The sequence below is a fragment of the Sycon ciliatum genome, chromosome 13 (genome assembly GCF_964019385.1).
Source record: "Sycon ciliatum chromosome 13, ocSycCili1.1, whole genome shotgun sequence".
NCBI lineage: Eukaryota > Metazoa > Porifera > Calcarea > Leucosolenida > Sycettidae > Sycon > Sycon ciliatum.
This window is the reverse complement of record NC_088655.1, coordinates 10,324,577-10,341,557: the sequence shown is the minus strand read 5'-3', so window position 1 is coordinate 10,341,557 and position 16,981 is coordinate 10,324,577. Positions and strand designations below refer to the sequence as shown.

The 16,981-nt window shown below is 45.8% G+C and overlaps 1 protein-coding gene across 1 annotated transcript in view; it reads right to left on the bottom strand.

The window, feature by feature from the left end:
- The window catches only part of LOC135830136 (TNF receptor-associated factor 5-like), a 97,284-nt gene that overhangs the window by 62,020 nt on the left and 18,283 nt on the right, over positions 1–16,981 (bottom strand). The gene's annotated exons all lie outside the window — the stretch shown is intronic.

The window sequence follows — 16,981 nt, the reverse complement described above, 5'->3', positions numbered from 1 at the left end:
TCTCTCTCTCTCTCTCTCTCTCTCTCTCTCTCTCTCTCTCTCACTCACTCACTCCTTTCTTCCCGGTTGCCGTGCTTGTGACTTTTTTCCCCTGCTGCCGTGCTCATATTAGTTATCTAACTACAGCTGTATCTTCTTCTTGGTTCTGTTTGTCCGCTTATTATTATATATTTTTCTTTTCTCTTATTATCAGTGGGACCATTGTCATTAGGTTTAGGCCTGTTTTGGAACTCCACTTTAAATAAAGCCAAACAACAACAACAAGCAACTCTGCTGAAGCAAATCCCTTTCGACCGCCTATAGGCACTACACGAGAATACAATAGCTCTAATCCAAATGACCCTGATTTGGTCCTCTGAGTACGTGAATTTTCTTTCTTTCTCTGTCTTACACCGCCCCCCTCCCCTCGCCCCCCCCCCCCCCCCTACAACCCCGGAGCCCGCCGATGGAAGGAGGTCCCGCGCTCATTGGCAGAACGTTGTAGGTTGAAAGGCCCAACTGCAGTATCCTTCCGCAATGTATAATGCTGTATTGGGCTTTCTTTGGTATACAGTACTAGTGGGCCGCTTCTACACTAGCTAATGTTGGATCGAAACTGCGCACACGTGGCTTGCCTCGAAACCTTTTAGATTAAAAAGCTCTTGCACAGCAGCGAAAGCACTGTAGCCGGCTAGTATATCGAACCACAGGAATTAATTGGAAAGGTAAGAATCTTATGCATAAAATTAATGCATTGCAAGAGTAGGTACCGAAACCAACTACAGTATATGTACGCATGTATATGGCTTTGATTTAGGCTGCTGCGAAGTCCAATCTCTTGGGATCGTAGCAAAAAGTCCCAATATTTTCCCAGCATCTTACGACTAAACGTGACTGTTGGTCTATTCTACTTTCCTTCGTACAGCCAGTGCTGCCTTCTTGCACGGACCAGTGCATTCTCAAAGTTACTCGGAAGCAACGAAGCAAGGAAAGACATGTTACTTGACAGGGAGAAGCCGAGACGGGCCTTTGAGGGAAAGTAAGAACCGGTGTGTGAATTGATATGAATAGAAATGAGGAAATTGTTTTTGAGTGGATCCACGCATTTGAACAAGATTCTTGTCAATGATAGTAGGATATCCGCGCAACTAGTACCAATATCCCGCAAAGAAAGGTCAGCCACAATTTACGACTACTGCCCAGATCACACGCTACATACATGCATACATGGCCACGGCAACCAATAGGACGTTTGTCGTAGTGAACAAGAAGAAGGAGAAACAAGAAGTGTCACCATCAGCCACGACCACATCGTGGTCTAGGCCAGCTACATGATTGTATACTAAGAACTTCTTTTCCTTTTCTTTTCGAACAAAAACTAGCTGAACCGGCATTGAAACAAAGTCTATATTGGCAATGCCTCGAGCGAATGATGGGGAACTGGTAAAGGACAAAGTAAGAGCTATGGTGGAATATAATCATGTATACCAGTATGGCGGAAAATACATGTACATGTACATGTACATGTATGTGACGGAAGAATGGAATGATGAAAAAATAAAGTGCCTCAAACTAGCTTCCGTACAACTCTCCTCAGGAAGCTACTGTACATGTACATGTATGTAGTACTCACGAACAAAATTAATGTTGACATAGAGAATATTATAGAGAACGCCAAAGTGATAAAATATGATTTTCGACTTCTTTTTTTCTTTTTTTTCTTGCTAGCCGTGGTTGGCTATAAACCCTGAAATCGGCACGCAAAGTGGTCATTGGCAGCGCCAGCCATGTATTGCTTGGAATAAAGCTAATACCAAAGGAGAAAGCACCAGAGCGAGCTATCATTGAAGGGCAAGGTCACTAACAGTTAATGGGATTTCCCAGTCTTTCTAGGGTGCATTACCTGCAGTGAACAGATAATGTCGCGATGACTTGCAAGCCGCTCAAATAGAACGGGAGCTTGACAGGAATCACCTGCTACAGTACAGGTGATTGGCATGGGCATTTTCATTATGCGCATGATATCAATGCACGAATGCTGGAAATGACAGGCACTTGTATCACATCATTCTCCCATCCAGACTTGCTGTCATTACTGTATTGCGAGCAGCCATTGCATTATTCGTTAGTTCTAGTTACAAAGATAAAAATATGTACAAGGTACATACTCCTTTTAAATCGGAAGACCAAACAATGCGAGCCGCATAGGCGTCTGTTTGTGAAAGAAGAAACTGCAAAAAAAGCAGAAACTACGACTGATGATGGATGTGCTGTTAATTTAAGCACCGTACATCGATGTCGGTGGCCATGCACAGGGATGGTTTGTAAGAGTCAAACACATCATGCCTGTTGCAAAGGAAGGATCCACGAGCGGGATTCGAACCCAGTACCCTTCCGATTAGGCTGCTACTAGTGCCAGGGATCAGACACATCCTTCTTGCTGCATCAGTACAATCATGTACATGGCCATGCCCTCCAAGGGTGACCATGGCAACTTCGTACGTAGACATGGGAACGACGTATTTACATGTACACGACTGTACATGATCCCTGGCCCTGTGCATAGAATGATGCTGGGTCGCTGACTCACAAAACTGTAGGGGCGGGACCACAGTACAGAGCATAATATTATACAATGTACATGTATCACGTGACACAAGTCACAAGCACGTGAAGACCAAAGTACAAAAAGGACGAGTCACCGTAGAAACCAGACCAGGTCGGGACGTGTTCCGAACATGAAGGCAGAAGCTCAACTGTTACTTGTTTTATAGGACTCTGAGCAGTGAGCGTACCTACATGTACAATTATGTTGTAGGTTTGACAGCATGAAAGAAGGTGGAAGACTGTTGATTGTGCTACTAACTGCTCCCAAAGTCAACTGAAAAGCGCTCGAAATATTATGACTTGCAGCGGGAGATTTCCAGAATTTGCTCCCTCACTCAGGTTGACGTGGCTGTCGGTGCCCTGCGAGGCTTGGTGAGAGAAACTCCTCAATGCCTTCGGACTGTGCAGGGAGGAAACCTGGCTATTGTGCAACAGGAGGCTATCCAAGGTTCGATTAAAATTCTAAGAACTGTCCTTAATTAACATGTACATGCACATCTGCTGCGTTTTCATGTTCAATAGCCAAGAGACTTGAATAACGACTGATAAAGATATTTCCAATGTTACTCCCTTCATTGGTTGATGTACTTTGATTTAGCACACTGACGCTGGCCAGTTTAGGCTCTTGCACTTGGCTACAATTTGCATAGGCCATACTTGAGTCCTGGTGTCGGCTTTTGTCCCTTGTGCTACTTCAGAGCGGACTCTAGAGGCGTCAGTAATAGACTGGTACCGATTCCGAATCCAATGTCAAATAATTCCCATAACAACATCATTCGGCTCACCAAGTTTCAAGCTTTGACCGCCAATCTCAACGTCCTTATCACTTGTAGAACACCTGTCGCGGCAAAAGTTATTTTTTGATATTGGAGTTCGGATTGAGGTTCTTTCCTTTCTTTCTCTTCGTTCCCCTATTTCTTGTCCCTATGGTTTTTAGCTTTTTTAATTTTCACTTTCTTTTTGCTGTCCCTCCCCCCCCCCCCCCCCCCCAATGGAAATATCTTCCCGGTGGGTCTGGCTTATCGCCGTCGAAAGAAGTGAATAAAGGAGACATAATAATAATAATAATTAGTACAGAGGCAGTAGGGTTAGGTTCTGCGAAAGTGCTCAATACCTGATTCGGGCAGAGCGGCGTACACAAAAGCACACAATGAACAACCTTGGCAAATTCCGTTGTGACTCAGAGTTTCGTTGTCTGATGATTGGTTCAGCCATGAAACTCTGAGTCACAGCGGAATTTGCCAAGGTTTTCATTGTGTGCCATTATGCATCCTTGTTAGTACGCATGTAATGCCTGGTCCGATTTGGGCCATGAGTAACTTACATGCACATGTACAAGGTAGCCTGCCTCGATCCTGTTCGAGTATTCTCTCCGTTCAAGATTATAGTCTTGTTGTACATGTAGCTCAGGGCTAAATTACATGTTTGACATTCCTTTTGCCAAGGAACTGGACACAAATTAGTCACTAGTAAAGTGGTGAGTAACATTGTTATTAAGTATGCGTGTGTTCTGGAATCTCTCCCCCCCCCCCCCCCCGCCCTTACGCGATGAATTCACATGTACAACCCATTATTCACTGTCGAGTGTCAGCGAATGTGGCATCGACATCATCCACAAAGCATGCAGGCGACCCGAGACCCTTGATGCTGTGCATGCAATTGCGCAATGGCCAAACACAAAGCCGGACTACATGTACGTGACAACATGTACTAGCGTTATGATTCATGACTCACTAGTCTTGCAGTTCCAGACAGGCAGGCTGAGGCAGCCTGCAGCGCAGACACTCTGGACTCTGATCAGGGACTGACGTGCTGTCATTGCATCTGTCAGATCTGGCAGAACTATCCTCTGTTCCATTGCATCCGCAATACCTACAGTTCACTCCTCTCTGACATGTTCTCCCTTCGCCAGTGACTGCGCTCACACAGATACAGTCAACTTCGCTTATAACGACACTCGGCGGGGCATCAACAAAGTGTCCATATTCGCGAAGTGTCGTTATACCCGAAGTCTCATTATATGTATTACAGTTGGATGGAACTTTGCTCTGGGCATGGACATTCTGTCGTTATTCCCGGATTGTCGTTATATCCGTAGTCGTTATTAGCGAAGTTGACTGTACTTGTAGACTCCCCCGCGGCCAAGTCAATAATAATTCACTTTCTTTACCCACTGTGCACACTCAAGCTGGATACAAATCTTTTCATTCCTTGGTGCTGACCGCTTTAGTGCGCTTCCCGAATCCCTTCTCACTAATCATATCCCCAATTCATTTCGCAAGGAACTTAGCACATTCAATCATCTTGAGCACCCTGTAAGAAGACCTTAAGGTCTGTTGGGAATGCCCAAGTAAAATAATAAAATGCAATACAACTCTCATCTCAGCTCACTCGCCTGAACTAATTTTGAGGATGAGTAGACCCAGATGCTCTAAGAGGGTGTGGATAAGTAGTGCGTCATGCATTCATTATGAATGTAGTGCGTCATGCATTCATTATGAATCCTGGTGTAGCCTCCGCATTGCTGCCCTGTGACTCACTGCCTGTACGGGCTCTAGAATGGCCGTCCCTTCTGAAAAGGATCTGTACTTAGTACTCCATGATTTATTCAAAGCCCACATCAGTGAATTATGGCAAGAAACTACAATAGAGTAGCTAGAGAGAAAAGAGGAAACCAAAGAGGAGTCCTGATGGAAAAAGAAAAGGAAAGATAAGAACATTGATGGGATCGGTCATGCAATGCGGTGAATTCCCATCGTTGATCTGTACTTTGTACTATCGAGGCAATGAGCTGAATACAGTAATGCGAAGAAGAGGTTGTACATGTACTTGTAGTGACGTCGGCGGTTACCGAGGAACTGAATAATAACCAAACGAAAGGATCTATTTGGCTTGTCCTGGGGTGGCAGAGCCAGTGCTCCTGTGACATCCTCATACAGTAAAACCTGTGTAGGCGACCTCAGGGTTTAGCGACCACCTGCTCTTAACGACCCTTTTTCCATGCATGCACCGACAGTTCTACACAGACACTGTGGGACCTGGTTCTAAAGACCACCTGCCTTTAACGACCGCTTTTGCTTGCACCGTGTGGTGGTCGCTTAAACCAGGCTTCACTGTACATGTACAGGAAGATAGGTGAGGAGAGTCGTCCACGTGAAGTACACCAAAGGGCTTGTCAATCCAGTGCACACTACAAAGCCACGTCATTTTTAAAAGATTACTGTGTTTTTTTTGCGTAACAATGGGCAGAACACCGAGGCAAACAGTCTTATAATTAGAATGGACTCGGACGGAGAGCTAAGGACACATTTATAGGAAAGAAAAGGACCAAGTCATTACCAGACATGTTATACTGTCCACTAACACCACCAGTTACTAAACAATCAGCTCATACGATAACATTGCACGACATTGAGCGACGGCACTTACTTGAAGTATAATTATGGGACATAAAGGGCGCGAAAGGAACGAAAAAAATTGAGCATTAAAGCGATAGGCAACACACGAGGTGACATCAAAGGAGAGAAGTCAGAAGGCCAAAAAGGACAAACATGCATGTAGTGTGAAACTATCACGAGAATAGCGAACAGGGGACAACAATAATAACATACCGAGCTTTGTGCGTACCAGCGACGGCAAGAGCACATTTCGAGTTTTTTACGAGGGACAACCTCCCACTTGTAGAGTATGCGACTCTACAACCCATCTTGCGAGAAACTGTCCGAAGCTGGAACAGCGCGAGGTAGAACTCGCACAAACATCGTGCAGAAAGCGGCTCCACACGTTCAAAGAAGATGTCCATAAGTACCTCACGCACCAACACTGGCTGATGGCTACCGACTTCTACGGATGAACTCTTGATTGTGGCACGGGTCATGTTCCTCGGTTCGGCTATACTGATGATATTGGACTTCATTTACCTTTTATTATTGCTTTGTTTTGTTTGTTATGATTTCTTGGTTTTCTACCCGGTTTAGTTATAATTTAAATTATTATTTGTTTGTTTGTTTCAGAACTAAATATTGCGACAGAGCTTTCGGCCGTATTTCCAAATTATTCCCAACTCATCACAACCACGCGCTCTCAGCCGAACCATACAGACACCAGCAAGGACACGTCCGTTGAGAGAATATTGTTCCACGCCTCTAGACAGCTGTTTCGCTCCCTGCCGGAGCTCATCAGTAGAGGATGATACTGATGATAATGTGTAAAGGAATGATCAGTCTTATACCAGAAATGGCGCAAGTGCACGTTTTCCACATAACGATGGTATAATATTATGCAAGCTGCTATATTGGTAAAGTGTGAACAGCGATAAATAGTTATAGTACGCGCGCATTGGTGGAGGAACACCAAGTTATTATTTTGTGTGTATTCTCTAGCTTCTGTTTGGTTTGCAGTTGTTCTTTTGCACCCCCCCCCCCCCCCACACACACACACCCATTTTTCGATGCCTAGTTGCAACGCTGACGGCGAGACCTCTGGTCGGTTGAGTTGATCCCACAACATCAGCACGTCGTCCCTACATCCCTTATGTTTTGTCCTTTTCCTCGTTTCTTTTTGTTCTCCACCTGTTTTCCAGTAGGGCTGTGTCAGTAGTAAAAAATAAAAAAGGACCACTAACTCAACTGTTACGCACACATCTGCACAGAGCACATCCACCTACTCTAGTGCCTTGCAGGGAGTGCCTACTCTCACTTCTAAGTCCCCATGCACCTGAAAAACACGTGGGCTCGCCTGAGCTCACTCAGCACCAGTCAGCCACTGGCACTTCGGCTCAGGAAACGGCAATGAAATCCCAACCCTGTGCTTCCAAAATATCTGCTAACACACAACAGGGAGGCACAACAGAACGAATGGATGACCATCAGGCTGCATCAGCTTGGTCATCAGAATCTGAGGAACTCCCATTACCTGACTTCAACAAATCACCGCCCAGACCGTTCAACCAGCAACAAGATTCGCTAACACAGCTCCACCTGCCAGCTAAGGCAAAAGTGGTGACCTCGCACAGTCAATTTCACAAGGCCAGCTCACCAAGTCTGGCAGCGACTCTGACACACGGACTCAGACGGTTTTCAAGTGAGTAGCTCCAAACGCCCTCGAAGCCCTCGAAGCAGTGTAACACCTGAAATACCTCGCGGGGTCACTGCCAATGCACCCAGAAACAAGAAGAAGTTGAAAAAGGCGAACCCAGACAGTCCTAGGTAAGTGCAAGATATCCACACATACAGAACGGAACGTGTTGTACTGTAATATCCCCGCACCTACACCATTTTCGCCTTTGTGCATAATATTATATTTTTGTCCTATTTTTGTCCTATGTATTCTTTCGGCTCCAGCATGTTGTATTTTCTTTACCTAATTTTCCTAGGAATGAGTTTTTTTAAACATTCAATGCTAGGAGCTTGTGCAACAAAATGGACGAGCTCATACCCACCAGCATAATGCATCACGCCCACGCTAATTGCTGCCTGCGAAACATGGGCAAATCCCATGGAGCCAGACTCATTCTACGACATTTCAGATTACACCCTCTATAGACAGGACAGAACAGAAACGATGGGTGGAGGTGTTGCTTTATACATACATGCCCCTACCTGCCGCAAACACCTAACAACAGTCGTCATGACAAGCTTCCAGTCACTATGGATAGAGCTTACACTCTCAGATCGCACGGTCACCGTGGGACCACCCAAACTCTGATCCGAATTTATTCTGCTGCGAACTTGAATTGTGTCTTGGGAAATGTAACACCACGGCGCCATTCATCCTCCTTGGCGACCTAAATTCCAAAAACAGCTCCTGGTTGGATTCTGATGTCACACGAACATCTGGCGACAGCCGACCATCGGTTTCCGCCGTGAAGCTTTGGAACACCCTGCCACAGGAGCTCACGTCCACTCGTCGTCCAACCCCGTTTAGAAGATTGCTGAAAGTGTTTTTCTACGGTAAATATGGCCGAATAGTACCTCCCTCTGGCATAGGTCCTCATCTTCCTATTTCTCTCTGATTGTTAATTCTGTTCCAACTTGACTTGTAATTACCGGTACGTATACTTCCTATTGACTGTTTTCTCATTTTCTCAAGTACAGCTTTATCGAGCCACACTTTTTATTCTATCGCCATCATAATATTGGGCATCAATGCCCGTTTGGTTTGCGATGTAAAATGAAACTTCAAACAAACAAACAGACAGAGCTGGTGACGCACTTGGCTATCTTATCGATGCCCATGGTTTCCATCAGCATGTAAACTTTGCCACCCACATCTGCCGAGGCTATCTAAATTCGTGCCTCGATCTAGTCATTTCCAATCCCCCTCGGAGGAGGTCACACCTTCTTCGAGAGCACCGTTTGGGTGTTCAAATCATCTCGCAATCCAGGGAACTATCTCCATGAAGCCACCTGCAGATGAACGTGGCGGACGTAACCTGCCACCTTTGACTTGGAACTGGAATTCAGAGAACGTTGGCGCCCTGAGAGAAGCGCTAGCGTATACTCAACTCCTGCCACCCGACATTGATTTCAAATGATCTGTGGTCACATTCGCTGAACGAACTGCGGTCGCTCTGGCGTGACACTCTACTTCGCACCGCACACCAGTTCTGTACTCAAATCCGGTTGACTAGATCATCTGCAATGTCTCAAAAACGCACACCTGATCTGCTAAACAATATCCATACAAAGCTCAGGTTATACAGGAAATACCTCCGGACACGGACGGCTGAAGACTGTGATCAGTTCACAACTCAGCGAAACAAGACAACAACTCTTCTCCGTAGTGCCAAGTCCAACTTTGTCCATAAATCAGCCAATGCCGACCACCACAGTGACCAAAGCCATGCAAACCGCCCAAACCTTTACAAGCTTATGAAGAGCCTTCGAATTTCACCAAGAAAGGAAATGCCAACTTTGACCCATGATGGCAGGAAGCTCACATCGAACTTAGAGGAGGCAGAAGCATTCCACAGCTTCTTCATTTCGGAAAGCAAGAAGCCCGTCTCAGTTAATAACGAGCCAGTCCCCGACATCCTTCTACCAACATCCGGCGAGAGAGAGCTTGCCGAACTCACCGCCATACCCGCCGAGGTGGAACAGCTCCTGGGAGGACTTAACCCTTGCAAAGCCGCCGGATTTGACGACATCCCAACAAGACTCCTCAATACCACGCGCGTGAGCTGCCGTCACTCTCCCGACTTTTCACTGAGTCATTTCGGAGAGGTGAACAACCACAGGACTGGCGTGATGCCACTGTGAGTCCACTATACAAGAAAACCGAACGGTCATTGGTAACAAACTACAGGCCCATATCACTTCTCAGCGTTATCAGTAAAGTGCAGGAGAGGATCGTCCACAAGCGACTCTACAAGCACGTCACACCCTTCCTCCCAGTGGACCAATCCGGTTTTTGTGCCAATGATAGCACCAACTCCAGCTCACCAGACTCGTGCATGAGGTTTCCGAGAGCCGAGATAAAGGTCTTTCCGTTACAGCTTGCTTTTTTGATCTCTCGAAAGCTTTCGACAGATTCTGGCACGCCGGTCACCTCAAGAAGCTGGAACACCTCAGCCTGAAGGATACAGCCCTGAAATGGATGGTCAACTACCTCACTCATTGCCGTCAACGTGTTTGTGTCGGCGATGCCTTCAGTGAGTGGCAAGCCATACCAGCAGGGGTGCACCAAGGATCCGTTCTAGGCCCCCTGCTGTTCTTGATCTACACCATTGACCATGATTGACCTGCCCTCTGCCTGCACCAACTCGAACAAAAAGTGCAGCCAATTTGCATATGACACGGCGCTCATCGCAACACACCAGAGCCGTTTGACTTCGGAGTTGTCCCTGCAGTCGGCCGTTTCAGCTGCCGCAGCCTGGTTGCACAGATGACACCTCGTCGTCAATGCCACAAAGACCATTACCTTGTCGTTCTCACCAAACCACCAACTCAACATCACTCTTAACGACACACCCCTAAAGCAAGTCAACGAACACCGTCACCTTGGAATCATACTACAAAACAACCTCCAATGGAACTCACATATCACGCACATAATGAACAAATCCAAAAAAACTCCTTCACCAACTTCGTAAAACACAAGGCCAACTTAACGCCCCAGTCTGCTCGTAATCTCCACCGCCTACATTCGCCAGGTTATAGAGTACGGAAGTCTCGTGTTATCCAACACCACAGGTCACTCCTGCCCACAACCAACATCAAGTACATGTATATTCGCGACCGCGCTCCCCTTCACCTGCAACAGCCTCACCTTGCACGGCCAATAATACAGAGCAGCCATATGCACTACAACACATGAGAACATACACATTGAGAACATCACACACATACCGTCACACCAACTCGCCCATCAACCTGTCCCTTCACAGTTTCAACCAACTACCCCCGATCTGCGTGAAACAAATAGCAAGCATGCGTTTAAATCCATGGCGTCTAGCCTCATTCTATCATTCATATGCTCCTGTAGTAGCTCACACTGTACCCCATCGTAACCCCATCCTCTGCAATGTGTTGCCTTCCTTACTTGCCAGACTGATTTTATATGATTCTGGACTGATTTGAATCACAATTATCTTCCTTATTGGCCATGGGCCATCGTGGAAATAAAGAATAATAATAGTAGTAGAAAGGAAAAGGACATATGGAAACGAGTTAAGAGTAACTCTCCACCACTGTAACTAGATACTATATACAGTCAGAAAGTGCAACAACTAGGCACAAAACTGACAGAGTACTGAGACATTCGACGTCCTGACACCTAGCTTCAACACATCTCCGTAGCGCTAACCGACAGCCTTCCAACTTGGAAGGTTCAAGGTTATGGAAAGACCAAAGAGGGGAAGGCAAGCGCAACGAAAACGAGCACAAGCTACAGTCCCAACGGAGAGCTATCGCCCCCCCCCCCCCTCCATATTGGCCTATAACGTTATTCCCTGGCGACGGGAAGGTGAAATAAATAAATATATAAAATAAGGAAAACATTGGAGGCGTATCCAATTTCGAAAGAAAAGGTGTCAGCATCGACGCAATCCACGCAGTCAAGTAAGCCAATTATTTTAGTAACCGAACGTTTTCGTTCCCTTCTCATCATGGGTAAATACAGGGAATAATGGAAAGTGTCAAATACAGCAACTTATAGAGCTACAGCAAAAGCATAGATTGAGAACCTCACGCTATACGTGTGGAAAAAATAAAATTCAGCTCAAAAGGTCAACAACAGGGTGAAAGTGAAGAAATGACTACACTCTACAACATAATGAACACATCAATGAGAAGAAGCATTCCTAACACTTTTCATGAGGATTTCACGAGTTGTTTGGCGCTAATCCTCGTGAAAGTGTCAGGAACGCTTCTTCTCGTTGTCATTGATGTGTTCATTATGTTGTAGTCATAGACTCAAGGTCACATAAAGTACCAAATGTAGCATATTTTGCTACAAGGAGCAAAGAATTCGCATATCAGTTGCTTTTTATGAGCTGTGGTGGTGTTTGTTTGTGCATGATCTGTGTATGTGTAGGTGCTACTACAGTCTGAGTCCGTGAAGTCTGAGGGGTCACAGCTGGGTGCGATGGTTTCACTAGTCTAGATGGTTGCACTAGTCTTCACTGGCTCTGCTGTAGTACAGGCATCCAGCACCCAACGCCTGAATTCTCGCACCACCGAAGAGGCTTAGCCGCTAGTGCTGCCATCGCACCTACATGTAACGGTAACTCCTCGGACTTAATTAATTGGCTCTGCTGCAGTACAGGCATCCAACAGCTAGTGCCTTGACAAATTGCACACACTGCCTCCACTATGCTATAGGCATCTAGCACTCAGCTTCACACAATTCCCAACCGGCAAGTTGGCCCAAAGATTACACACAAGCAGTCCCGCTAAGCCTTACACTTGCTTCCGCCTGTATCCACCATAATATTATATTCCCATTATTCTGTGACCAGTTTGCATTGAATATTGTTTGCCTGATGATTGCACACAGTGCATGAAACTCAGAGTAGCAAAACACTACGAGTGATCCATTGTTTGTTGGCATATATCCTGGAAGCTGTAAATAAAGTGTCTGAGGTCCTTGCTGCAAATAGTGCTCAATGCCCTAACATGGGCAGAGCTTACTACACAAGATGGAACAACAGAGACCAATGACTTTCTCGTGACTCCGAATTTCGTGTTCATCAGACGATGAGTGTTTGTGATGACAAACTCGGAGTCACGAGAAATTCATTGGTCTCTGTTGTTCTGCCTTGTGTATTGAAAGCTGTGTCTATATAATTCACACGAACCATCCACACGGCCATCATGGAAATATTTTCTGTGCTGAATCCAATACTAACTAGCTATCAGCAAACTATGCTTTATATTGGCCAAGTCCCACTGAACATGTCATAAGTCGCCTGGTGATTGCATTCCGCGAGAAACTCGGAGTTGCGACAAATTTGTAAACCTCCGCTGTGCCTTTTGAGTGTGTGATAGTGCTCCACATTATTGTGTTGAGGCCTCTCCGCTGGCAGAAGGAAGTCTTCCTCCTTGTATTCACACAAAGAAACCTAACATCTGCAAACAGAAGCAGATCCAATTCACACTTATAGGCTGATAAGTCAGTCATCAACAACTCGTTAGTTATGTCCATTGGTTGTCTATTCTCCTGGCACTACATGTCACGCTTGTTAGGTTTCTATTCTTCTTCGCGCTGTTTTATCACCTCTTTGCTGTGCATAAGTCTCACAAACTCCATATTGATAACCGCAATCAGTAATACAAGCTGGATCGACATTTGTGTACACTGTATTCATGTATTGTAAAACTGTGGAGACAATGTGCAATAAAACGATGAAAATGTGAAGAAATTGTGTAGAGAAAAAAGGGATTCAAACAAGTTTTCGTACAGCACTCATCAGGAATCTTCGTACACCGCTAGGACATACGCCATTGTCTAAACATCGTCTAAGAAAACCTACATTAAGGTCTCCACAGTTTTACAATACATGAATACAGTGTACACAAATGTCGATCCAGCTTGTATTACTGATTGCGGTTATAAAATTGTTGTCTCCTCGCCGTTTGTTCAAACTCCATATTATTATCTCTCCTTTATTCACTTCTTTCGAAGGCGATAAGCCAGACCCACCGGGAAATATTTCCATGGGTGGGACAGCAAAAAGAAAGTGAAAAAACAAACAAAAATAAATAAATAAATAAAACCTAAAAACCAAAGGGACAAGAAACAGTTGAAGGAAGAGGAAGAAAGGAAAGAAACTCAATCCGAACTCCAACATCAAAACAATAATAAAGAATTTGCAGCGACAGGCAAAATACATCAACCAATGAAGGGAGTAACAAAGGAAATATCAGTCTTTATCAGTCGTTATTCAAGTCTCTTAGCTATTGAACATGCAAACGCAGCAGAGGTGCATCTACATGTTAAGGATAGTTCTTAGTATTTTAATCGAACCTTGTATAGCCTCCTGTTGCACAATAGCCAGGTCTCCTCCCTGCACAGTCCGAAGGCATTGAGGAGTCTCCCTCACCAAGCCTCCCAGGGCACCGACAACCACAGGGACCACGTCAACCTGGGTGAGGGACCAAATCCTCGAAATCTCCCGCTTCAAATCATAATATTTCGAGCGCTTTTCAGCCATTTTCTTATTGATGTTGTTCTCACCAGGAACGCTGATGTCTATAATGTAGGCGATGCGCTCCTTGTCATCAACAAGGAGCAGATCGGGCCTGTTTGCTGATAGTTTCAGGTCAGTTGGGACCGAATACTCCCAATAGAGCCGATACCGATCACTTTTGACCAATGCCTTGAGCTGGTGGTCGAATCGTGAAGCACCAGTAGGTAGATCTCGTGCTCTACACATTTCGAAGTGCACATACTTTACTATCCGGTTATGACGTTCGATGAAACTGGTCCGAGCAAGAACTGGGCAGGCACTGACAATGTGGTCAATTGTTTCTAAGCTGCCCTTGCAAAGCCTGCAATTGGCATCAGTTCGAGCAATTGACTTCATTATGGCGTATTGGTAATTTTTCGTTTTGAGGGATTGGTCTTGTGCTGCCATAATCATGCCTTCAGTTGAAGGTTTCAGTGTCCTTGATTTCAACCACATGAAGGTAAGCTCCTTATCTAGGTGATTCTCCTCCAATCGGCTCCAATATCTCCCATGCAGCGGCATAGTGGAAAGTGTTTTGGATTTTCGCTCAGCGCACGCTTGTTTAATGGTATGCTTATTATTATTATTATTATTGGAAAGGATTGGGAGAACTTCAAATTCAAAGGATCAGTCGGGGAAGTGAACTGCCTGAAAAGAGAAAAAACGCCAGACCCACCAGGACTCGAGCCTGGGACCCTGCTTGTCATGAGCAATGCTCTAACCACTGAGCTATGGGACCAGGCTGAACCTAGAAGGTGCTGACAAGTTTTTCACTCCAAAGGCAGCTCACAACACGTGCCACACATACTGATGGCACTTGGGTCTTTTTCCCTCCCCCAGGGGACCAACCACGGTCAGTTTCTGAAAACTACCAGAGGTGAAAGAAAGTGATTAAAATTGGAAAGGATTGGGAGAACTTCAAATTCAAAGGATCAGTCGGGGAAGTGAACTGCCTGAAAAGAGAAAAAACGCCAGACCCACCAGGACTCGAGCCTGGGACCCTGCTTGTCATGAGCAATGCTCTAACCACTGAGCTATGGGACCAGGCTGAACCTAGAAGGTGCTGACAAGTTTTTCACTCCAAAGGCAGCTCACAACACGTGCCACACATACTGATGGCACTTGGGTCTTTTTCCCTCCCCCAGGGGACCAACCACGGTCAGTTTCTGAAAACTACCAGAGGTGAAAGAAAGTGATTAAAATTGGAAAGGATTGGGAGAACTTCAAATTCAAAGGATCAGTCGGGGAAGTGAACTGCCTGAAAAGAGAAAAAACGCCAGACCCACCAGGACTCGAACCTGGGACCCTGCTTGTCATGAGCAATGCTCTAACCACTGAGCTATGGGACCAGGCTGGAGTGAAAAACTTGTCAGCACCTTCTAGGTTCAGCCTGGTCCCATAGCTCAGTGGTTAGAGCATTGCTCATGACAAGCAGGGTCCCAGGTTCGAGTCCTGGTGGGTCTGGCGTTTTTTCTCTTTTCAGGCAGTTCACTTCCCCGACTGATCCTTTGAATTATTATTATTATTATTTATTCATATTGCGCTACATATCACATGGTAATTGCTTCGCTGGGCTTGCCACATTCATGGTACAGCCGCTGTATACAGCAGTACTCCCAGGGCAGTAGTATCTACGTCCGTCTGATGATCGATTCAGTTCGTGAAACTCAGAGTTACGACAAAACAACTGCTCGCTCTTCTGAGTGTGTAAGTCATTGTTCTTGCACTCGCTTTGCTCTTGCCTGCATATCCCGAATATCACCTGAAAAGAAGACGCTAACGTTTACTCGTGGAATCATTTTCAGAATTTGTTGAAAAACCGCATGTTCGTGCTCCTACTGTGACGTGTTATCATTTCAGGCGCGCAGCGCCGTATCACAAAATTCCCAAACAAAGCAGCTAGAGTTTGCCGTACCTTATCAGCAAAACTCCCAACACAGGATAAAAAGTATCGCAAAGTGCCCGTGTTCAACGTTCATTAGGGAGGTTCTGCTCTACGTTTTGAGAACGCGACGCAAAGAATCACGCGAACTTTCTTCGCGTTCCCGTAACGTAAAGAAATGCTGTTCTGCTCTACGTTTCACCTAGAGAAGTCACGTGGAATGTGTACTGGGAATTTCCCCTTCCATATTTGGCAGTTTTCTGCATGCAGTTGATCGATACCCAGCAAATCCGTACGCATTTTCTCTGCGTGCGCCACAACGTAGAGAACCCCATCTCCGCGTAGAAATCTGGAGCCAAAACACGCGAAGCCGTAGACTCTAACCCAGACACCTGCTCTCTACGTGATTTCTCTACGTTTCACGTATAGCAGAACCTCCCTATTCAATGCATGTGTCGATGCGCGAACTGGACTTGTACGCGCTGCACGTACAGAGTAGGTCCTTCATGCAGTCATGATTGTACAGTACAGTGAGTACACGGTATGTAAGTCTTGAAAATGAGTCTACGTGTACATCGAGGTTCAGCCATTGTTGGTACCTTTGCAAACCGCAAAACAGCAGCGTGAACTGTAGCGGGGGAGGGGGGGGGGGCGGGGGAGTTAGACTCCCGTCATGAGCACAAGACTAAAGAGTGCATCAGTGCATTGTATGCAAATGCGCATGTGGCGCAGGGCAGGGTGAAGCAGGGAGTAATAAAAATACTGGTGTTTTACTGCTCCCTGGAGTCCCTGGACCCTGGATCCTGGATCCTGGACCCTGGTGTGAAGTGACTACACTATGCTGT